Source organism: Pelodiscus sinensis, chromosome 6 (assembly GCF_052426305.1).
Source record: "Pelodiscus sinensis isolate ZL-2025 chromosome 6, ASM5242630v1, whole genome shotgun sequence".
In the NCBI taxonomy this organism is placed as follows: domain Eukaryota; kingdom Metazoa; phylum Chordata; order Testudines; family Trionychidae; genus Pelodiscus; species Pelodiscus sinensis.
In genome coordinates, this window is record NC_143057.1 from 61549177 (window position 1) to 61572444 (window position 23268).

At 53.2% G+C, this 23268-nt stretch overlaps 1 protein-coding gene across 3 annotated transcripts in view; it reads left to right on the forward strand.

The window, feature by feature from the left end:
* Positions 1–23268, forward strand: part of MCC (MCC regulator of Wnt signaling pathway) — a 400040-nt gene that overhangs the window by 206323 nt on the left and 170449 nt on the right. The gene's annotated exons all lie outside the window — the stretch shown is intronic.

Below are 23268 nucleotides of genomic sequence, written 5' to 3' on the forward strand. Positions count from 1 at the left end.
TCGGTGGTGCTGCAAACGGAGGGAGGGAGAGAGTGAGAGGAGATATAAAGGCGGCCCGAGGACAGAGCTGAGGCCCCGCCCCGCCCCGCCCCGCCGCCAACGCAAACGGAGCCCGAGCGAGCGAGGCGGAGCGGCTTTCCTCCGCCTGCCCAGCCTTCCCCGGCTGACCATGCTGCCACCAAAATCCTGTTTCTAAGCCAGCATCTCCCTCAACATTGCCCCTCAACACTTAGTGCACACCGCAGGTCACGATTCTTAACACAACGGCATCAAGAGTTAGACGATTAAGGGCAGTGGGAAATTACTTGACACCACTGACTTTGTGTGCCCGACAGCGGTACCGGGTTCTGATCCGTCGTCTTTCAAACAAGCAGGGGAACCTCTCTTTGGGAACTTACCAGCAACTGCTGCACGATGTCTTGTCCCCGGCAGGGAAGCGGGGTAGACGCTGCGGAATTCCAGATGAGCCGGCAAGGCGGTGCGAGGGGCCGGGACTCTGGACAGAGTTGCTCGGGTAGAGTTGTGAGGGGCGGGGGCACGAGGAATAGTGACTGATGAGGCTTGTGCCCTGCTTACAGGGCCCTCGTTCGGACCAGCGGGCTACGGCAGCGGAATGTCAAGCGACTAACGGGCAGGGGCTCGAACCCTGGTTACAGGGAGACCACGCTGCCCACGTTACCAAAAAGGCCCCTGCGCCCGCCTCCGTAGGTCAAGGAGGGAGGCAGCCTAGACCCTGAGTTACAGGGTGGCCAGTCTTAAGTCACCAGCTAAAGGCGCATGGACGCCGAATGAGAAGGGGCAGAGACCTTGCCCTCAGTTACAGGGTGGCCAGTCTTAAGTCACCAGCTAAAGGCGCATGGACGCCGAATGAGGAGGGGCAGAGACCTTGTCCTCAGTTACAGGGAGGTCTCGCTGGTCCAGGCAGCCAAAGCCTCAGTGTGCCCCACAGAAAAAGCGGTGGGGGGGGGGGGGCAGGCAAGGAGGAGGGAGCTCGTGACGTGTGCACCGTACTTACGGGGCTGTCACGCCGGCTGGACTGCCAACAGAGACCCGAGCCCTCGTTACAGGGAGGTCTCAGTGCTCAGGGTTCCAAAGAGCTCGATGTCCCCCCAGGAGCCGCGGCCACGGGACTTGCACCCTCATTACAGGGGAGTCCTTTTCGCTAGTCAGCCACGAGCGCATAATAGCAGGAGGCCAAAAGGGCCGACCAGAGCCCTCGCTTACAGGGTGGTCAAAGAGTTCAAGCTACCAGAAAGTTGAATGAGCCTCAGCACTCAGGGACAAGCGACATGCACCCTCATTACAGGGCAGTCGCTCTCACTTGGCAGTCACTAGAGCGTCACAGTATGGAGGCCGCAAGGGCCGACCTGAACCCTCGGTACAGGGAGGTCACACAGTTCAAAGATCCTTCCCCCGCAGAAGCAAGGGGCTGGAGAAGCTCTCTGGTTACAGCCGGATACGAAAGCATTATTGTGAGCGCCAAAAGGGGAGAGACCGGAACCCTGCTTACAGGGTGGTCAGCCAGGCCACGGTGGAAAACGGGCTCTAAGCCCTCGCTACTGGCGACCCACACCCCGCTTACAGGGAGGGTCACGCGGGCTGGACTGCCAACAGCCCACCAAGCCAAAAGGGCAAGGGAGCAGAGACCTGAACCCAAGTTACAGGCAGGCCACGGGATCAGCGGCACCAAAGTTAGTCCTAATCCCGTCTCAACCAGAGGGATTCCACCTGCACCTCAATTAGAGGGCGGCCCGTTCAGACCGGCTGCTTCCTGGGGCCTAGTGCCAAGGACCTAAAGGGCAGAGGCCTCATCCCGAATTACCGGTAGGCCACGCTGCCCAGGAGTCCAGAGAGCTCAGTCTGTCCCCACAAAGGAGAGAGAGAGAGGGAGGCTCGAGACATGAACCCTCCTTACAGGGCTGTCCAGCTGACCAGACTGCCAACAGGCCATGATGCCGAAAGGGCAAGAGGGCAGAGACCTGACCCTGAGTTACAGGGAGGTCACGCTGCTCGGAGTTCCAAGGAGCTCAGTATCCCCCGTAAGCGACAGGATGGTGACTTGGGCCCTAATTGCAGGGGAGTCCTTCTCGCTGGCCGGTTAGAGGAGCATGAGGCCAAGCGGCCAAGAGAGCACGGACCTGAACCCCAGTTACAGGGCGGTCCCGCTGCTCAAGGTGTGAAAGAGCTCCGTAGCCCCTGTGACCCGAGCTTTAATTGTGGGGTGCTCACTCTGTCCACAGTCCCTGTCCTTCTCCTCTGCCTTCCGTGACTTGCTTCCTTTCCTCCTGTTTGCTTGCCGGCTCCTAGAGGCTTCCTTCTTCTCCTCCTCCTCTTCCTCTTCGTCTTCCTCGGTGGTGCTGCAAACGGAGGGAGGGAGAGAGTGAGAGGAGATATAAAGGCGGCCCGAGGACAGAGCTGAGGCCCCGCCCCGCCCCGCCCCGCCGCCAACGCAAACGGAGCCCGAGCGAGCGAGGCGGAGCGGCTTTCCTCCGCCTGCCCAGCCTTCCCCGGCTGACCATGCTGCCACCAAAATCCTGTTTCTAAGCCAGCATCTCCCTCAACATTGCCCCTCAACACTTAGTGCACACCGCAGGTCACGATTCTTAACACAACGGCATCAAGAGTTAGACGATTAAGGGCAGTGGGAAATTACTTGACACCACTGACTTTGTGTGCCCGACAGCGGTACCGGGTTCTGATCCGTCGTCTTTCAAACAAGCAGGGGAACCTCTCTTTGGGAACTTACCAGCAACTGCTGCACGATGTCTTGTCCCCGGCAGGGAAGCGGGGTAGACGCTGCGGAATTCCAGATGAGCCGGCAAGGCGGTGCGAGGGGCCGGGACTCTGGACAGAGTTGCTCGGGTAGAGTTGTGAGGGGCGGGGGCACGAGGAATAGTGACTGATGAGGCTTGTGCCCTGCTTACAGGGCCCTCGTTCGGACCAGCGGGCTACGGCAGCGGAATGTCAAGCGACTAACGGGCAGGGGCTCGAACCCTGGTTACAGGGAGACCACGCTGCCCACGTTACCAAAAAGGCCCCTGCGCCCGCCTCCGTAGGTCAAGGAGGGAGGCAGCCTAGACCCTGAGTTACAGGGTGGCCAGTCTTAAGTCACCAGCTAAAGGCGCATGGACGCCGAATGAGAAGGGGCAGAGACCTTGCCCTCAGTTACAGGGTGGCCAGTCTTAAGTCACCAGCTAAAGGCGCATGGATGCCGAATGAGAAGGGGTAGAGACCTTGCCCTCAGTTACAGGGTGGCCAGTCTTAAGTCACCAGCTAAAGGCGCATGGACGCCGAATGAGGAGGGGCAGAGACCTTGCCCTCAGTTACAGGGTGGCCAGTCTTAAGTCACCAGCTAAAGGCGCATGGACGCCGAATGAGGAGGGGCAGAGACCTTGTCCTCAGTTACAGGGAGGTCTCGCTGGCCCAGGCAGCCAAAGCCTCAGTGTGCCCCACAGAAAAAGCGGTGGGGGGGGGGGCCAGGCAGGGAGGAGGGAGCTCCTGACGTGTGCACCGTACTTACGGGGCTGTCACGCCGGCTAGACTGCCAACAGAGACCCGAGCCCTCGTTACAGGGAGGTCTCAGTGCTCAGGGTTCCAAAGAGCTCGATGTCTCCCCAGGAGCCGCGGCCACGGGACTTGCACCCTCATTACAGGGGAGTCCTTTTCGCTAGTCAGCCACGAGCGCATAATAGCAGGAGGCCAAAAGGGCCGACCAGAGCCCTCGCTTACAGGGTGGTCAAAGAGTTCAAGCTACCAGAAAGTTGAATGAGCCTCAGCACTCAGGGACAAGCGACATGCACCCTCATTACAGGGCAGTCGCTCTCACTTGGCAGTCACTAGAGCGTCACAGTATGGAGGCCGCAAGGGCCGACCTGAACCCTCGGTACAGGGAGGTCACACAGTTCAAAGATCCTTCCCCCGCAGAAGCAAGGGGCTGGAGAAGCTCTCTGGTTACAGCCGGATACGAAAGCATTATTGTGAGCGCCAAAAGGGGAGAGACCGGAACCCTGCTTACAGGGTGGTCAGCCAGGCCACGGTGGAAAACGGGCTCTAAGCCCTCGCTACTGGCGACCCACACCCCGCTTACAGGGAGGGTCACGCGGGCTGGACTGCCAACAGCCCACCAAGCTAAAAGGGCAAGGGAGCAGAGACCTGAACCCAAGTTACAGGCAGGCCACGGGATCAGCGGCACCAAAGTTAGTCCTAATCCCGTCTCAACCAGAGGGATTCCACCTGCACCTCAATTAGAGGGCGGCCCGTTCAGACCGGCTGCTTCCTGGGGCCTAGTGCCAAGGACCTAAAGGGCAGAGGCCTCATCCCGAATTACCGGTAGGCCACGCTGCCCAGGAGTCCAGAGAGCTCAGTCTGTCCCCACAAAGGAGAGAGAGAGGGAGGCTCGAGACATGAACCCTCCTTACAGGGCTGTCCAGCTGACCAGACTGCCAACAGGCCATGATGCCGAAAGGGCAAGAGGGCAGAGACCTGACCCTGAGTTACAGGGAGGTCACGCTGCTCGGAGTTCCAAGGAGCTCAGTATCCCCCGTAAGCGACAGGATGGTGACTTGGGCCCTAATTGCAGGGGAGTCCTTCTCGCTGGCCGGTTAGAGGAGCATGAGACCAAGCGGCCAAGAGAGCACGGACCTGAACCCCAGTTACAGGGCGGTCCCGCTGCTCAAGGTGTGAAAGAGCTCCGTAGCCCCTGTGACCCGAGCTTTAATTGTGGGGTGCTCACTCTGTCCACAGTCCCTGTCCTTCTCCTCTGCCTTCCGTGACTTGCTTCCTTTCCTCCTGTTTGCTTGCCGGCTCCTAGAGGCTTCCTTCTTCTCCTCCTCCTCTTCCTCTTCGTCTTCCTCGGTGGTGCTGCAAACGGAGGGAGGGAGAGAGTGAGAGGAGATATAAAGGCGGCCCGAGGACAGAGCTGAGGCCCCGCCCCGCCCCGCCGCCAACGCAAACGGAGCCCGAGCGAGCGAGGCGGAGCGGCTTTCCTCCGCCTGCCCAGCCTTCCCCGGCTGACCATGCTGCCACCAAAATCCTGTTTCTAAGCCAGCATCTCCCTCAACATTGCCCCTCAACACTTAGTGCACACCGCAGGTCACGATTCTTAACACAACGGCATCAAGAGTTAGACGATTAAGGGCAGTGGGAAATTACTTGACACCACTGACTTTGTGTGCCCGACAGCGGTACCGGGTTCTGATCCTTCGTCTTTCAAACAAGCAGGGGAACCTCTCTTTGGGAACTTACCAGCAGCTGCTGCACGATGTCTTGTCCCCGGCAGGGAAGCGGGGTAGAGGCTGCGGAATTCCAGATGAGCCGGCAAGGCGGTGCGAGGGGCCGGGACTCTGGACAGAGTTGCTCGGGTAGAGTTGTGAGGGGCGGGGGCACGAGGAATAGTGACTGATGAGGCTTGTGCCCTGCTTACAGGGCCCTCGTTCGGACCAGCGGGCTACGGCAGCGGAATGTCAAGCGACTAACGGGCAGGGGCTCGAACCCTGGTTACAGGGAGACCACGCTGCCCACGTTACCAAAAAGGCCCCTGCGCCCGCCTCCGTAGGTCAAGGAGGGAGGCAGCCTAGACCCTGAGTTACAGGGTGGCCAGTCTTAAGTCACCAGCTAAAGGCGCATGGACGCCGAATGAGGAGGGGCAGAGACCTTGCCCTCAGTTACAGGGTGGCCAGTCTTAAGTCACCAGCTAAAGGCGCATGGATGCCGAATGAGAAGGGGCAGAGACCTTGCCCTCAGTTACAGGGTGGCCAGTCTTAAGTCACCAGCTAAAGGCGCATGGACGCCGAATGAGGAGGGGCAGAGACCTTGCCCTCAGTTACAGGGTGGCCAGTCTTAAGTCACCAGCTAAAGGCGCATTGACGCCGAATGAGGAGGGGCAGAGACCTTGTCCTCAGTTACAGGGAGGTCTCGCTGGCCCAGGCAGCCAAAGCCTCAGTGTGCCCCACAGAAAAAGCGGTGGGGGGGGGGGCCCAGGCAGGGAGGAGGGAGCTCGTGACGTGTGCACCGTACTTACGGGGCTGTCACGCCGGCTAGACTGCCAACAGAGACCCGAGCCCTCGTTACAGGGAGGTCTCAGTGCTCAGGGTTCCAAAGAGCTCGATGTCCCCCCAGGAGCCGCGGCCACGGGACTTGCACCCTCATTACAGGGGAGTCCTTTTCGCTAGTCAGCCACGAGCGCATAATAGCAGGAGGCCAAAAGGGCCGACCAGAGCCCTCGCTTACAGGGTGGTCAAAGAGTTCAAGCTACCAGAAAGTTGAATGAGCCTCAGCACTCAGGGACAAGCGACATGCACCCTCATTACAGGGCAGTCGCTCTCACTTGGCAGTCACTAGAGCGTCACAGTATGGAGGCCGCAAGGGCCGACCTGAACCCTCGGTACAGGGAGGTCACACAGTTCAAAGATCCTTCCCCCGCAGAAGCAAGGGGCTGGAGAAGCTCTCTGGTTACAGCCGGATACGAAAGCATTATTGTGAGCGCCAAAAGGGGAGAGACCGGAACCCTGCTTACAGGGTGGTCAGCCAGGCCACGGTGGAAAACGGGCTCTAAGCCCTCGCTACTGGCGACCCACACCCCGCTTACAGGGAGGGTCACGCGGGCTGGACTGCCAACAGCCCACCAAGCCAAAAGGGCAAGGGAGCAGAGACCTGAACCCAAGTTACAGGCAGGCCACGGGATCAGCGGCACCAAAGTTAGTCCTAATCCCGTCTCAACCAGAGGGATTCCACCTGCACCTCAATTAGAGGGCGGCCCGTTCAGACCGGCTGCTTCCTGGGGCCTAGTGCCAAGGACCTAAAGGGCAGAGGCCTCATCCCGAATTACCGGTAGGCCACGCTGCCCAGGAGTCCAGAGAGCTCAGTCTGTCCCCACAAAGGAGAGAGAGAGAGGGAGGCTCGAGACATGAACCCTCCTTACAGGGCTGTCCAGCTGACCAGACTGCCAACAGGCCATGATGCCGAAAGGGCAAGAGGGCAGAGACCTGACCCTGAGTTACAGGGAGGTCACGCTGCTCGGAGTTCCAAGGAGCTCAGTATCCCCCGTAAGCGACAGGATGGTGACTTGGGCCCTAATTGCAGGGGAGTCCTTCTCGCTGGCCGGTTAGAGGAGCATGAGGCCAAGCGGCCAAGAGAGCACGGACCTGAACCCCAGTTACAGGGCGGTCCCGCTGCTCAAGGTGTGAAAGAGCTCCGTAGCCCCTGTGACCCGAGCTTTAATTGTGGGGTGCTCACTCTGTCCACAGTCCCTGTCCTTCTCCTCTGCCTTCCGTGACTTGCTTCCTTTCCTCCTGTTTGCTTGCCGGCTCCTAGAGGCTTCCTTCTTCTCCTCCTCCTCTTCCTCTTCGTCTTCCTCGGTGGTGCTGCAAACGGAGGGAGGGAGAGAGTGAGAGGAGATATAAAGGCGGCCCGAGGACAGAGCTGAGGCCCCGCCCCGCCCCGCCGCCAACGCAAACGGAGCCCGAGCGAGCGAGGCGGAGCGGCTTTCCTCCGCCTGCCCGGCCTTCCCCGGCTGACCATGCTGCCACCAAAATCCTGTTTCTAAGCCAGCATCTCCACATTGCCCCTCAACACTTAGTGCACACCGCAGGTCACGATTCTTAACACAACGGCATCAAGAGTTAGACGATTAAGGGCAGTGGGAAATTACTTGACACCACTGACTTTGTGTGCCCGACAGCGGTACCGGGTTCTGATCCGTCGTCTTTCAAACAGGCAAGGGAACCTCTCTTTGGGAACTTACCAGCAGCTGCTGCACGATGTCTTGTCCCCGGCAGGGAAGCGGGGTAGAGGCTGCGGAATTCCAGATGAGCCGGCAAGGCGGTGCGAGGGGCCGGGACTCTGGACAGAGTTGCTCGGGTAGAGTTGTGAGGGGCGGGGGCACGAGGAATAGTGACTGATGAGGCTTGTGCCCTGCTTACAGGGCCCTCGTTCGGACCAGCGGGCTACGGCAGCGGAATGTCAAGCGACTAACGGGCAGGGGCTCGAACCCTGGTTACAGGGAGACCACGCTGCCCACGTTACCAAAAAGGCCCCTGCGCCCGCCTCCGTAGGTCAAGGAGGGAGGCAGCCTAGACCCTGAGTTACAGGGTGGCCAGTCTTAAGTCACCAGCTAAAGGCGCATGGACGCCGAATGAGGAGGGGCAGAGACCTTGCCCTCAGTTACAGGGTGGCCAGTCTTAAGTCACCAGCTAAAGGCGCATGGACGCCGAACGAGGAGGGGCAGAGACCTTGCCCTCAGTTACAGGGTGGCCAGTCTTAAGTCACCAGCTAAAGGCGCATGGACGCCGAATGAGGAGGGGCAGAGATCTTGTCCTCAGTTACAGGGAGGTCTCGCTGGTCCAGGCAGCCAAAGCCTCAGTATGCCCCAAGAAAAAGGGGTTTGGCATGCTCGTGACGTGCACCGTATTCACGGGCTTGTCACGCTAAGATAGACCTGAGCCCTTGTTACAGGGAGGTCTGACTGGTCTGGGTTCCAAAGAGCTCACTTTCCCCTCATTACAGCAGTATAGTTCTCACTGGGTAGAAATGGGTATCTATATTATTCAGTTTCTACAAATAGAAGAATTCCTGTGGGATATTAATACTAATGGTATTATTTTAGCATTTGCTTTCATGGGTGAAAATCACTGCATGATACTGATGGATTTGAAATCCTCAAGTTTAGGATATATTTTCGTACCTGCAGTTGAAAAGAAGGTAGTTACTTAGGAAGAGTAGGACCTATGTCAAGAAGGACACTTTAGTCCAGGTGGATGTGGCCCATTCTCTGTGCAGGATGGGTAGGCATTAGTAAAAAGAGAGGGAAAATTACCTTTTTGCAGGTTAACTGTTCTAAGTCCTTATTCACATCTTATTTGATCATGTTAAATACTTACTCCTAGCCTCACAGCACACCATTGAAACGCTAACCCAGGAAGCTATCTCTGCAACACACCTGATTGCCAACTCTGTCCTCATATCTATACAAGAAACTCCATCACAGACCTAATTAAATCAACCACACCATCAGGGGCTCAACCACCTGTTTATCTACTACATGAAATACGCCATCATGTGTCAGCAATGCCCCTCTGCCATGCGTACTGTCCTAACTGGACAGTCTGTGTGTCAGAGGCTAAATGGACACAAATCAGATACAAAATATGTAACATAGAAAAACCACTTTGAGAACACTTAACTAACCTGGACACATGGTAAGTGATTTAAAAGTAGTAATTCTTTTACAAAAAAACCAATCTTCAAATCCAGACCTCAGAGACAAACAGATGAGTTGAAATTCATTTGCAAATTTAACATGATTAAATTAGGTCTGAATAAGGCCATTTTCCGTGTCTTAGTATTCTTATCTCCGCATAACTGCTTAGCGTGAGCCACATCCGCTCTGACTGAATTGGCCTCGAAAACACTGGTACTACACTTAAGAAGTAATTCCCTTTTTTGATATGCTAATACATATATATATATATATATATATATCCCAACTTCGTACCCAGTGAGAAGGGCCAAGAGACTTTACCCTAAATCATAGGAACATTACTTGTGCCCTAATTACAGGGGAGTCACTCTCAGTAGCCAATTAAAGGAGCATTATGGAAAGCTGCCAAGAGAGCACAGACCTGAACCCCAGTTATAGGGGGGTCACACTGCTCAAGATGTTAAAATGCTCAATATCCACTTTAACTTGAGCCTTAATTATGGGGTGCTCACTCTGTCCACAGTTCCTTTCCTTCTCCTCTGCCTTAAGGGACTTGCTTTCTTTCTTACTATTTGCTTGCTGGTTCTTAGAGGTTTTCTGCTGTCTTCTTTGTAGGTACTGCAAAGAGAAAAAGGAAGAAGTTAAGACAACTTTTTGACAGAGCTTAGTCCATTCCACATCCGCAGTGAAAACATAGTATGAGCAAGAGAGGCCCCTGTAATTCCAGATGCAAAAAATTTCTATTGGATCCTTATATTTTTACAGGGATTCTGCTTTCTAACAAAACTTTATAATAAAATTATACTTCGAAGAGAAAACCTCTAATCTTTCCTTGACAGCTATTTTACTGTGCTCCTCCAAATTCTTAATACAAATTGAATAGACAGTTCATGGTTATCTTTTTGATCCCTATCTCCTCTCCTTCAGTATTTTCTATATTTTCCTCATTCTTTATTCCTCTCCCATGTGAGTATTTTCTCTCACAGTCCTCACTCCTCAGCTGCTTTCCACTTCAGCCTCTGATCCCACTTTAGCCCTTCCCTTCTTAATCCCTCCCTTCCCCACTTCAGAATTTTCTACTTCGCCTGGTCCCCATCTCATCACTCAGCCTCACCCCTGGGGGCCCCCACCTTAACACTTCCTACCTCCTCTAACTGAGCCCCTCCCCCATCAACACTTCCTGCCACTTGAGCCTGAGTCCCTTGCCTCAGAATTTTCTACCTCCTTAGCCTGAGCTCCTGCCTTAGTTTCCTGCCACTTCAGTTTAGCATCCTGCCTCAGTGCTCCCCTCAATTCAGCCTGAATTTACCTTGCCTCAGTGCTCCCTGCCACCTCAGGGCTTCCTACCCCCCTACCATAACACTTCCCTCCACCTCAGCCTGAGCCTCTTACCTCACCTCTTTCAACCACCTCAGCCTTAGACCCTTCCCTCAGCAATTCCAGCCACCTCAAACTGACTCCCATCTCAATGCTTCCCACTTCTTCACCCGGAGGCCCCCCACCTCAGCACTTCCCCATTGTAATCCTGAGTGCCCCCTGCCTCAGCAATTCCCCCATCTCAACTGGAGACCTTTGCCTCACCGCTTTTGTCTTCATCCTGCGTGCCCTCACCTCAGCACTTCCATCCATCTCAGCCTGAACTCCCTCACCTCAGTGTTTCCCCCTCCTCAGCCTGAGCCACCTCACCTCAGTGCTTCCTGCCTCCTCAGCTCTTTCCACAATCTGAGTCTTACCCCTCTTTGCTCTTCCTGCCACCTCAGCCTGAGTGCCTCAACTCAGCACTTCCCACCTCTTCAAATCGACCCCTCTGCACCTCAGAACTTTCCCATCCTCATCCTAAGTGTCTCCCGCCTCAACACTTTTCCCCGCCTCACCGTGAGCCCCTTGTCTCATTGCTTCTCCCCAGGTCAGCCTGAGCCCCTTCCTTCAGTGCTTCCCTCTTCCTCAGCTTGAGCTCCCCACCTCACATATTCTCCGAGCTCAGACAGACCCCCTACCTCAGCACTTCCAATCCCCACACTAGCACTTCCCACCTCTTGAATTTGAGCCCTCCACTTCAGTGCTTCCTGCCCCTCAGCCTGAGCCCCTCTCTTCAGCTCTTCCCCCACCTTGGCCTGAGCTCCCCTGCCTCAGCAATTCCCACCTCAGGCTAAGCTCCTCAGCACTTCCCGCCTGACCCTGAATCTGCTTGCCTCCCTTTGTAATCTCCCACCACTGACTGCTCCACCTTTGTCTAAGCTTCCCGATTTCCTGCCCGAGCCTTCACACCACCCCAGAGCTTGAGTCCCTCACCTCAGTGCTTCCTGCACCCTCCGCCTGACCCCCTCTCCTCATCCCTTCCTACCACTTCAGACATACCCCTTACCTCAGATTTCCTTTCATCTCAGACTCAGTCCCTTTCCCTTAGCACTTCCTCCCGCCTCCACCTGGGTTCACCATACCTCTGTGCTTCTTGTTACCTCAGTGCTTCCCACGAAAACAGCCTGACCCCCCATATCAGCACTTTCCACCCCCTCAGCCTGAGCCCTTAACCTCAGCACTTATTACCTCCTCATCCTGAAGACCCCAACATCAGCACTTCCCTCTCAAAATCCTGAGTACCCCCTGCATCAATACTTCCTCATCTCAATCTGAGCCTCCCCACCTCAGTGCTTCTACCTCAGCCTGAGCCCGTTACCCTTCACTCACAAGAGCCCCCATCTCTCACTGCTCATCTCAGCACATCCCACCTCAACCTGAGCTCACCACAAGCACTTTCTGTCTCAGCCTGAGCAGCCTCGCCTCAGTGCTTCCCGCCAAAACAGCCTGCCTCCCTCCCACCTCAGCTCTTCCTGGCACCTCAGCCTGTCCCTCCCACTTCAGCACTTCCCGCCTTCTCAAACTGACTCCTGCCTAAGTATTTCCCACCTCCTAAGCCTGAGCCCTTCCGCTTCAGCGCTTCTCCCCACTTCAGCCTTTTCCCCCAGCTCAGCCTAACCCTCCACCTCAGCACTTCATATCCCCTCAGTGTGAGCCCCCCACATTAGCACTGCCCATCTCCTGAGCCCCCCACCTCAGTGATTCCTGCCTCCTCAGGCCGAGCCCCTCTCTTCAGGCCTTCCTGCCTCCTCAATCTTACTCCTTACCTCAGCTTTCTGCCATTTTAGGCTCAGGCCCTCCTCATTCCACCTCAACCTGAGATCACCACAAGCACTTTCTGTCTCAGCCTGAGCAGGCTCACCTCAGTGCTTCCCGCCAAAACAGCCTGCCTCCCTCCCCTATCAGTTCTTCCTGGCACCTCAGCCTGTCCCTCCCACTTCAGCACTTCCCGCCTCCTCAAACTGATTCCTGCCTAAGTGTTTCCCACCTCCTAAGCCTGAGCCCTTCCGCTTCAGTGCTTCCCCCCCCTCAGCGCTTCCTGCCATCTCAACCCAAGGCCCCTCCAGTAGCGTTTCTCAATACCTCAGCCTGAGCCCCTTACTCTTGAGTCGGCAAGAACCCCTTTCTCTCAGCAAATCCCACCTCAGCATGAGTCCCTTCCCTCAGCACTTCCCCGTCTTCATCCTGCCTGCCCCCACCTCAGCACTTCCACTCACCTCAGCCTAAACTCCCTCACCTCAGTGTTCCCCTCTTCCCAGTTTGAGCTGCTTCACCAGAGCGCTTCTTGCCTCCTCAGCTCTTTCCACCATCTGAGTCAGACTCCTCCCACCTCTTCTCACCACCTCAGCCTGAGTCCCTCCTCTCATTGCTTCTCCCCAGCTCAGCCTGAGCCCCTTGTGCTTCCCCCTTCCTCAGCCTGAGCTCCCCACCTCAGCTCTTTCCCCCAGCTCAGCCTAACCCTCCACCTCAGCACTTCACATCCCCTCAGTGTGAGCCCCCCACATTAGCACTGCCCATCTCCTGAGCCCCCGACCTCAGTGTTTCCTGCCTCCTCAGCCTGAGCCCCTCTCTTCAGGCCATCCTGCCTCCTCAACTTTCCTCCTTACCTCAGCTTTCCTGCCAGTACAGGCTCAGCCCCTCTACCTCAGCTTGAGCCCCCTCCTCACAGCCAGGGCTTCCCACCACATCAGGCTGTGCTTATCTGCCTCGGCTCTTCCCTCTCCTCAGCGCTTCTCACCCTCCCACCCCAGCCCGAAGCTGCCTTCCTCCCGTTGAAATTCCCACAAGTGACCACTCCACCTTAGTCTAAACCTCCCCATTTCCTGCTTGAGCCCCTACACCACCTCTTGAGCTTGAGCCCCCCACCTCAGTGTTTCCTGCTCCCTCATCCTGAGCCCCTCTCCTAAGCTCTTCCTGCCACCTCAGCCTTACCCCTTACCTCAGCTTTCCCACCATCTTAGGCTCAGGCCCTATCCCTCAATGCTTTCCCCCACCTCCTCCTCAGCTCTTTCCACCATCTGAGTCAGACTCCTCCCACCTCTTCTCACCACCTCAGCCTGAGTCCCTCCTCTCATTGCTTCTTCCCACCTCAGCCTGAGCCCCTTGTGCTTCCCCCTGCCTCAGCCTGAGCTCCCCACCTCAGCTCTTTCCCCCAGCTCAGCCTAACCCTCCACTCAGCACTTCACATCCCCTCAGCGTGAACCCCCACATTAGCACTGCCCATCTCCTGAGCCCCCCACCTCAGTGATTCCTGCCTCCTCAGCCTGAGCCCCTCTCTTCAGGCCTTCCTGCCTCCTCAATCTTACTCCATACCTCAGCTTTCCTGCCATTTTAGGCTCAGGCCCTCTCCCTCAATGCTTTCCCCCACCTCCACCTGAGCTCACTTTGCCTCAGTGGCTCCTGCTGCCTCAGAACTTCCTGCCCCCTCACCTCAGCACTTTCCACCACCTCAGCCTGAAGCTGCAACCTAGGTGCTTCCCACCCCTCATCTTGAAGCCCCCCATCCCAGCACTTCCCCATCATAATCTTGAGTTTCCCCTACTTCAACACTTCCCCCGATCTCATCCTGAGCCCCCCACCTCAGTGCTTCCACAACCTCAGCCTGAGCCCCTTACTCTTGACTCAGCAAGAGCCCCCATTTCTCACTGCTCATCTCAGCTCATCTCACCTGAACCTGAGCTCACCACAAGCACTTTCTGTCTCAGCCTGAGCAGCCTCACCTCAGTGCTTCCCGCCAAAACAGCCTGCCTCCCTCCCCTATCAGTTCTTCCTGGCACCTCAGCCTGTCCCTCCCACTTCAGCACTTCCCGCCTCCTCAAAGTGATTCCTGCCTAAGTGTTTCCCACCTCCTAAGCCTGAGCCCTTCCGCTTCAGTGCTTCCCCCCCCTCAGCGCTTCCTGCCATCTCAACCCAAGGCCCCTCCAGTAGCGTTTCTCAATACCTCAGCCTGAGCCCCTTACTCTTGAGTCGGCAAGAACCCCCTTCTCTCAGCAAATCCCACCTCAGCATGAGTCCCTTCCCTCAGCGCTTCCCCGTCTTCATCCTGCCTGCCCCCACCTCAGCACTTCCACTCACCTCAGCCTAAACTCCCTCACCTCAGTGTTCCCTTCTTCCCAGTTTGAGCTGCTTCACCAGAGCACTTCTTGCCTCCTCAGCTCTTTCCACCATCTGAGTCTGACCCCTCCCACCTCTTCTCACCACCTCAGCCTGAGCCCCTCCTCTCATTGCTTCTCCCCAGCTCAGCCTGAGCTCCCCACCTCAGCTCTTTCCCCCAGCTCAGCCTAACCCACCACCTCAGCACTTCACATCCCCTCAGTGTGAGCCCCCCACATTAGCACTGCCCATCTCCTGAGCCCCCCACCTCAGTGCTTCCTGCCTCCTCAGCCTGAGCCCCTCTCTTCAGGCCTTCCTGCCTCCTCAATCTTACCCCTTACCTCAGCTTTCTGCCACTTCAGGCTCAGCCCCTCTCCCTTAGCTCTTCCCTCTACCTCATCTTGAGCCCCGTCTTCCCCGCCAGTGTTTCCCACCACATCACGCTGAGCTTATCTGCCTCGGCTCTTCCCCTCTCCTCACCACTTACCACCCTCCCACCTGAGCCTGAGGATGCCTGCATTCTCTTGAAATCCTCAGGACTAACTACTCCACCTTAGTCTAACCCTCCCCATTTCCTGCCTGAGCCTCCACACCAACTCTTGAGCTTGAGCCCCCCCACCTCAGTGTTTCCTGTCCCCTCATCCTGACCCCTTCTCCTCACTCTTCCTGCCATCTCAGCCTTACCCTTTACTTCAGCTATCCTGCCACCTTAGGCTCAGCCTCTCTCCCTCAGAGCTTCCCCCCACCTCCGCCTGTTTTCGCCTTGCGTCAGTGCTTCCTGCCCCCTCAGCCTGAGACTTCTGTGTCAGGGCTTCTCCCCTCCTCAACCTTCAATCCCTCCTCATTTCTTCTTTACACCTCACTGCTTCCTGATACTCCAGCCCATGTCGTGCACCGCTCAACACCCTGTGCCTGCTCTTCATGCCTCAGCCTTGTCCCATCTCTTGTCTTTACCCTCAGCCTGAGTCCTCCTGTCGCAGCATTTTCCACTTCTGTGTATCCTGCAATTTCAACCTGAGCCCACCTGCCTCAGCCTGAATACCACACTACTTGGTACCCATCTCAGCCTAAGCCTCCCTGCTTCCTGCTTCAGCCCTGTCTCTCATTCCCATCAGTACTTTCCTGAGCCCTACACCACTCATTTCTCGCCTTACACTGAGGCTACGTCTAGACTGGCATGATTTTCCGCAAATGCTTTTAAAGGAAAAGTTTTCCGTTAAAAGCATTTGCAGAAAAGAGCATCTAGATTGGCAGGGACGCTTTTCTTCAAAAGCACTTTTTGAGGAAAAGTGTCCGTGCCAATCTAGATGCACTTTTGTGCAAAAAAGCCCCGATCGCCATTTTCGCTATTGGGGCTTTTTTGCGGAAAACAAATCTGACCTGTCTAGGCTGGCCCTTTTGGGCAAAAGCTTTTGCACAAAAGGACTTTTGCCTGAATGTGAGCAGCATAGTATTTCCGCAAGAAACATTGATTTCTTACATGAGATCGTCAGTGTTCTTGCGTAAATTTAAGCGGCCAGTGTAGACAGCTGGCAAGTTTTTCCGCAAAAGCAGCTGTTTTTGAGAAAAACTTGCCAGTTTAGACGCAGTCTGAGTGTCCTGCTGCTCACCACCTCAGCCTCAGCCCACCATAGTTCAGAACCCTTTCTCTGCCTTATTCCCATCTCTCACTTGAGCTCCCACTTCTCTTACCCTGTCTTATAGGACTTCTCCTCTCATCTGAGCTTCCCTGTATTATCAACTGGGCCTCCACACCACCTCGTGAGCTTGAGCCCCCCACCTCTGTGTTTCCTGCCCCCTCATCCTGAGCCCCTCTCCTCAGCTCTTCCTGCCACCTCAGCCTTACCCCTTACCTCATCTTTTCTGCCATCTTAGGCTCATGCCCTGTCCCTCAATGCTTTGCCCCACCTCCTCCTCAGCTCTGTCCACTATCTGAGTCTGACCCCTCCCGCCTCTTCTCACCACATCTGCCTGAGCTCCTCCTCTCATTGCTTCTCTCCAGTTCAGCCTGAGCCCCTTGTGCTGCCCCTTTCCTCAGCCTGAGCTCCCCACCTCAGCTCTTTCCCCCAGCTCCGCCTAACCCTCCACCACAGCACTTCACATCCCCTCAGTGTGAGCCCCCCACATTAGCACTGCCCATCTCCTGAGCCCCCCACCTCAGTGATTCCTGCCTCCCCAGCCCGAGCCCCTCTCTTCAGGCCTTCCTGCCTCCTCAATCTTACTCCTTACCTCAGCTTTCTGCCATTTTAGGCTCAGGCCCTCTCCCTCAATGCTTTCCCCCACCTCCGCCTGACCTCACTTTGCCTCAGTGGCTCCTGCTGCCTCAGAAATTCCTGCCCCCTCACCTCAGCACTTTCCACCACCTCAGTCTGAAGCTGCAACCTAGGTGCTTCCCACCCCTCATCTTGAAGCCCCCCATCCCAGCACTTCCCCATCATAATCTTGAGTTTCCCCTACTTCAACACTTCCCCCGATCTCATCCTGAGCCCCCCACCTCAGTGCTTCCACAACCTCAGCCTGAGCCCCTTACTCTTGACTCAGCAAGAGCCCCCATTTCTCACTGCTCATCTCAGCTCATCCCACCTCAACCTGAGCTCACCACAAGCACTTTCTGTCTCAGCCTGAGCAGCCTCACCTCAGTGCTTCCCGCCAAAACAGCCTGCCTCCCTCCCCTATCAGTTCTTCCTGGCACCTCAGCCTGTCCCTCCCACTTCAGCACTTCCCGCCTCCTCAAAGTGACTCCTGCCTAAGTGTTTCCCACCTCCTAAGCCTGAGCCCTTCCGCTTCAGTGCTTCCCCCCCCTCAGCGCTTCCTGCCATCTCAACCCGAGGCCCCTCCAGCAGCGTTTCTCAATACCTCAGCCTGAGCCCCTTACTCTTGAGTCGGCAAGAACCCCCTTCTCTCAGCAAATCCCACCTCAGCACGAGTCCCTTCCCTCAGCGCTTCCCCGTCTTCATCCTGCCTGCCCCCACCTCAGCACTTCCACTCACCTCAGCCTAAACTCCCTCACCTCAGTGTTCCCCTCTTCCCAGCTTGAGCTGCTTCACAAGAGCGCTTCTTGCCTCCTCAGCTCTTTCCACCATCTGAGTCTGACCCCTCCCACCTCTTCTCACCACCTCAGCCTGAGCCCCTCCTCTCATTGCTTCTCCCCAGCTCAGCCTGACCCACCACCTCAGCACTTCACATCCCCTCAGTGTGAGCCCCCCACATTAGCACTGCCCATCTCCTAAGCCCCCCACCTCAGTGGAGAGGGGTAACTAGTGGTGTACCCCAAGGGTCAGTCCTGGGACCAATCCTTTTCAACTTATTCATAAATGATCTGGAGAAAGGGGTAAGCAGTGAGGTGGTAAAGTTTGCAGATGATACCAAACTGTTTAGGATAGTCAAGACAGAAGCAGATTGTGAGGGACTCCCAAGAAGATCTCACCAAACTGAGTGATTGGGCAACAAAATGGCAAATGAAATTTAATGTGGATAAGTGTAAAGTAATGCACATCGGGAAAAATAACCCCAACTATACGTACAGTATGATGGGGGCTAATTTGGCTACGACAAATCAGGAAAGAGATCTTGGAGTTATCGTGGACAGTTCTCTGAAAACTTCCACACAGTGTGCAGCGGCGGTCAAAAAGGCAAATAGGATGCTAGGAATTATTAGGAAAGGGATAGAAAATAAGACCCAGAACATCTTACTGCCCCTGTATAAAACTATGGTATGCCCACATCTTAAATACTGTGTACAGATGTGGTCCCCTCACCTCAAAAAAGATATTTTGGCCTTGGAAAGGGTTCAGAAAAGGGCAACTAAAATGATCAGGGGTTTGGAACGGATCCCATATGAGGAGAGGCTAAAGAGACTGGGACTTTTCAGTTTAGAAAAGAGGAGACTGAGGGGGGATATGATAGAGGTCTATAAAATCATGAGTGGTGTGGAGAGGGCTGATAAAGAAAAGTTATTTATTAGTTCCCATAATAGAAGAACTAGAGGACACCAAATGAAATTAATGGGTAGCAGGTTTAAAACTAATAAAAGGAAGTTCTTCTTCACACAGCGTGTTGTCAGCCTGTGGAACTCCTTGCCAGAGGAGGCGGTGAAGGCTAGGACTATAATAGAGTTTAAAGAGAAGCTGGATAAATTCATGGAGGTTAGTTCCATAAAAGGCTATTAGCCAGGGGATAAAATGGTGTCCTTGGCCTCTGTTTGTCAGAGGCTGGAGAGGGATGGCAGGAGACAAATCGCTTGATCATTGTCTTCGGTCAACCCTCTCTGGGGCACCTGGTGCTGGCCACTGTCGGTAGACAGGATACTGGGCTAGATGGACCTTTGGTCTGACCCAGTACGGCCGTTCTTATGTTCTTATGTTCAGTGCATCCTGCCTCATCAGCCTGAGCCCCTCTCTTCAGGCCTTCCTGCCTCTTCAACCTTACCCCTTACCTCAGCTTTCTGCCACTTCAGGCTCAGCCCCTCTCCCTTAGCTCTTCCCTCTACCTCAGCTTGAGCCCCCTCCTCCCCGCCAGTGTTTCCCACCACATCACGCTGAGCTTATCTGCCTCCGCTCTTCCCCTCTCCTCACCACTTACCACCCTCCCACCTCAGCCTGAGGATGCCTGCATTCTCTTGAAATCCTCAGGACTAACTACTCCATCTTAGTCTAAGCCTCCCCATTTCCTGCCTGAGCCTCCACACCAACTCTTGAGCTTGAGCCCCCCCCACCTCAGTGTTTCCTGTCCCCTCATCCTGACCTCTTCTCCTCACTCTTCCTGCCATCTCAGCCTTACCCTTTACTTCAGCTATCCTGCCACCTTAGGCTCAGCCCCTCTCCCTTAGTGCTTCCCCCCACCTCCGCCTGTGTTCACCTTGCGTCAGTGCTTCCTGCCCCCTCAGCCTGAGACTCCTGGGTCAGGGCTTCTCCCCTCCTCAACCTCCAATCCCTCCTCATTTCTTCTTTACACCTCACTGCTTCCTGATACTCCAGCCCATGTCGTGCACCCCTCAAAACGCTGTGCCTGCTCTTCATGCCTCAGCCTTGTCCCATCTCTTGTCTTTACCCTCAGCCTGAGTCCTCCTGTCGCAGCATTTTCCACTTCAGTGTATCCCGCAATTTCAACCTGAGCCCACCTGTGTCAGCCTGAATACCACACTACTTGGTACCCATCTCAGCCTAAGCCTCCCTGCTTCCTGCTTCAGCCCCGTCTCTCATCCCCGTCACTACTTTCCATCTCAGCCTGAGCCCTACACCACTCATTTCTCGCCTTACACTGAGGCTACATCTAGACTGGCATGATTTTCCGCAAATGCTTTTAAAGGAAAAGTTTTGCGGAAAAGAGCATCTAGATTGGCAGGGACGCTTTTCTTCAAAAGCCCTTTTTGCGGAAAGCATCCATGCCAATCTAGACACGCTCTTGCGCAAAAAAGCCCCGATCGCCATTTTTGCGATTGAGGCTTTTTTGCAGAAAACAAATCTGAGCTGTCTACACTGGCCCTTTTGCGCAAAAGGATTTTGCTCGAATGGGAGCAGCATAGTATTTCTGCAAGAAGCACTGATTTCTTAGGGTATGTCTACACTACAGCACTAATTCGAACTAACTTAATTTGAATTAGTTAATTCGAACTAAGCTAATTCAAACTAGTGCATCTAGACCTAAAATCAAGTTCCAATTAGCAATTCGAACTAGTTTTTTAGTCTGGATCCGTTAGTTCGAATTAGCTTAGTTCGAATTAACTAATTCGAACTAAGTTAGTTCGAATTAACGTTGTAGTGTAGACGTACCCTGGGAGATTCTTCTCCCAGGGACTATGTGTGATCGTATCAACATGGGTGCCAGCTGGGGCAGTTCTCGCAGCCTCGAGGTCAGCTTATTGCCTTAATCGCTCTTTCCTCATATCTATGTTTTCAGCTTCTCAGGATCAGATGAGCCAGCATAGACTATGCTGATTTTATTGCTCCTTCTCTGCCCTGTATGCTTCAGGAACCTCAAAGAGGCAAATAAGATGGATGAGATGGGGGGGGGTCTGTCTGGCTACAGTATTTGCAAGGAGAGCATGACTATTTCTAGTTGACTCATAGATTTGTTTAGCATCTTAAAGCTAAGCTGTGTGTAGATAATGTGCATTTTGGTGTGTTTACTAGCTTGAGTTTTTAGAAATGATGATGATACATATATTCTAATGGCAGTTTCTCCTTGTTAATTATGCCTCATTTAAATATATTTTCTTCCACACCTATGGACTGTTTAAAAATATATATGTTTTTTGTTTGTATTGGTGGTGTACATCTGCACACCACCTCAATATTGGTATTGCACATAAGAAATTTCAAACTGCCTATAAGAAAATTCAACCTGCCCAAGGATAGAAAGGGTTAGAGGGAACAGTGCTTGCAACATGTGTATGAACTTGTACCCACTCAGAAAAACTACACTGGTTGTTCCATGAGTGTTCATTGTACCAAACTGGTTTCAACAACTGGGATGAGATCTTAAGCTCAAATGTGACTGAAACAGTACAACCTACAGTTGTTTCTTCCCACTGTGGATCGGAAGCCAATAGCATTGTTGCTGCACCAATTCTCCATGTCCTCTCCCATAATGCAGTCTTTTGAGTTTAGATATTACACAGAAGTCCCGACTTCCAGCAGCAATACTGAGCTCCTTGTGCTGAAAGTGGTTCTGGAGATTCAGGATGGACTGGTACAGCCAAGATGGTAAGGCATGTGCTTGTTCGCTCCAGAAGAGTTCTATCAAAACATTGTTGCTAAATAGCCACATTAAGCTTGTTACAGGGACAGGTAATTGCTGGGTGAGGTTCTGTTGCCTGTGTGAAGCATGAGATCAGTCTAGATTATTGAGGTTCCTTCTGGCCTTTAATTCTGTCAATTGAGTGCAACTAATCATTACACAAAATCTGTGTCCATTCAGAGTCTTTTTCACTTATCATTGACACACTCTTAGAAGCCACTTAAGTCCATGTCTGGCTCACAGTATTGTAGGCAGAAATCTAATTTCTTGTGCTTGAAGGGAACTAACATGGACTATTGTAATAAGCAATAGAATAGCTATTGATGTGAAATAAAGACTTCTTGAAATGACTCTGAAAAGCATAAGTTAAAGGATATAAAACATTTTAAAATCAATTTAAGAGTTACCTGTCCAAGTATCAGTTTAACTGAATCATATAAAAATATATCCCAAGTTAAGCCAGTTCAATTTGTGTGCTTGTCTGCTTTCCTGCGCCATTCCCAGTGCCTGCATTGAGAGTTGGCTCCCCCAACTAGGGTTGCCAGATGGTTTCAACAAAAATACCGGACACACTTGACATTATATCACAATCTACATTACATCTTATTTAGAAAATACTGGACATTTATATTTTTCAATTTATTTCCCGAACAGAAAGCTCAAATACTGGACTGTCTGGTTCAAAACCAAACACCTGGCAACCCATCAGTTCATAAACCCACCCCAGTTGCATACACCCCTGCACCTATTCCTGGATTCAACCTCCTCCTGATAGCATCCCAGAACAGTCTCTGCTAATAATGCAGAATGTGTTATGGGACTTTGTCAGTCAGAGTTAAGTTCTTCCATTGTAAAATAGAGCAGAATTTTGTCTATAGAAAATGAAAAATGTTTTGGGGCAGTGGAATAGCTCCTTATGGCTTATTTCTTAATTATGATAGTTCCTTATTACTGAAATAAATATTAAATTTAATGCATACAAACTGGTGCTTTGTGTGTAATTTTGCTTAAAAACTAAAAATTGTGCAAATGGACACAGTAAAAAAATAATACATTATGTTTTGTTGGAATGGAAGACTATAAAACCCATACTTTCCTCTCCCACTCATAATTTGGTGCAAGAGGGAAACTTATGTACTACTTTATAAAGGAAACAAAATTAAGTCCTTTCATAGCAAAGTTTTTCTTGCAATACAGATTTCTGGGATAACATGAAATGAAATTATATTAACAATTTCCTAACTAATTACAAATATATTCAACAATTCTGTTGCTTATCAAAACTACATGTATTAAGTGGAAATATAAATTGTTGTACGGGGAAGAATCTGTGTCAGTTTTAGTCCTTTGGATGAGTTGATAATTCAAGCTGAGTTACCAGAGTACTACGTTTTCAGTCAGCGTTCCAATACCACAGGAGAGAGATTCAACAACAGCCTTGATAGATATGCATGGACTGTGTTCAGGTTTGGAGTGTACCATATTTTTTTCTACTTAAGGCATTCTGGAGGTTGAGCTACTGCTGGACACAATGCTAGCAACTGACATTCACATTCTTTACACATTTTATTCACATGCACAAGGCACAGTTGACACTGATGCATTGTTGAACTAAGTGAACTTGATTAAAACAAAAGAAAAAAACCCCACCTACATCAAACTTGCAATTCAGGTCTGTCTTATAGCTACACAAGTGAGGTAATTGGGTATTAAGACTGAAGTCACAGGTCAGTTTGCAGGAAATCAGCTCTAGAAGAAAGGGTGTTATATTTCACTCTTTGGGGGCTCAATCCATCCCAGCATGCAGGGAGTTTACGGGATGAGTCAGGAGTTGGCCAAGGGATTGCACAGGAGACTGTTGTTGCTCAACTCCTTTGAAAGCA